Source organism: Athene noctua, chromosome 3, assembly GCF_965140245.1.
Source record: "Athene noctua chromosome 3, bAthNoc1.hap1.1, whole genome shotgun sequence".
Classification (NCBI taxonomy): Eukaryota; Metazoa; Chordata; class Aves; order Strigiformes; family Strigidae; genus Athene; species Athene noctua.
The window spans coordinates 80,963,572-80,964,651 of NC_134039.1; positions in this window are offsets into that span (position 1 = coordinate 80,963,572).

Sequence of the window (1,080 nt, forward strand, 5' to 3'; positions counted from 1 at the left end):
TTGTAAGAAAATACGGGACGTTTTGCAAATCAGGGATGGAAAAGGGTTGACTTAGGTGAACACTCTCGGACAAGAAGGGACGTCCTGGCTGTGCGGGTACTTAAACACAGCGCAGCCTTCTTCGGTTGCGCTGAACTCTTCACCACCCGTTTCAAAACAAAATTACATTTTTTCTGAAGCATGCTCCAACCCAGATTTTGGGTAAAAAAAAAGTCACCAGCTGACACACCAGCCGGGGTGCAGTGCTCCTGCTGTGGTAACTGCAGCCCTCCACGGGCCACACACCAATGGGGACCCGTGGAGATGACACCTGAGGGCTCCTCCAGTTCCCCAGGGCCATGGTCTTGGGCTGCATCCAAAAAAATTTAACATTGGTTAAATTTTGCCCATCGTCAAATCTACCTGACCTCCTCGGTTTCTATCTTGCCCAACTTTTGCGCGCAGCATGGATCAAATGTGACCGTTTCTAGGCAAAATTCAGCACGGGTGGAGACGAGCGCAGCGTCTCCTCAGCTCCGGTTAAGTTTTGCACCCAAACCCCAACATTTTTTGTCGTTCAAGGACATGTCGGAGCAATGAATTTCACATGAGAAACGTGCGTTTTGCAGAGATAACGTTAACATTTGGACAGCGGGGTGTCCCGTGTCCCCCCCACCCCGCTCCCTCCAGGAGCTAACGGTCACACCCCTGCACCGAGCATCCCGCCGGCTGGGATGCAACAAGGGCTGGAGGAAACGAGCCCCCTCACCCGCACTAAACTTAAACCCCGCTCAAAAACCTGCTCTGCGCCTCAGGATGACGCCTCCTCCCGCGGGCAGCGCCCCCCACGACCCCTACCCAGCGCGGTGCAACCCCCGGGAAGGGGCTGGGGGGGTGGCGGCGGTGCGCGGCCTCACCGTGCCGCTTTCCCGCGCACCCACGCAGCCCCTTTGGCGCCGCGGGGGGGGGGGGGGTGCGGGGGGGGGGTGTTGAAACACGGTCGCGCTGCCACGGAGTGCGCGCGCGCGGGATCGCGCCGGAGGGGGGCTGTGGGGGGGGTGTGTGTGTTGGGGGGGGGTGTTAACCCCCCCGTGCCCGGCG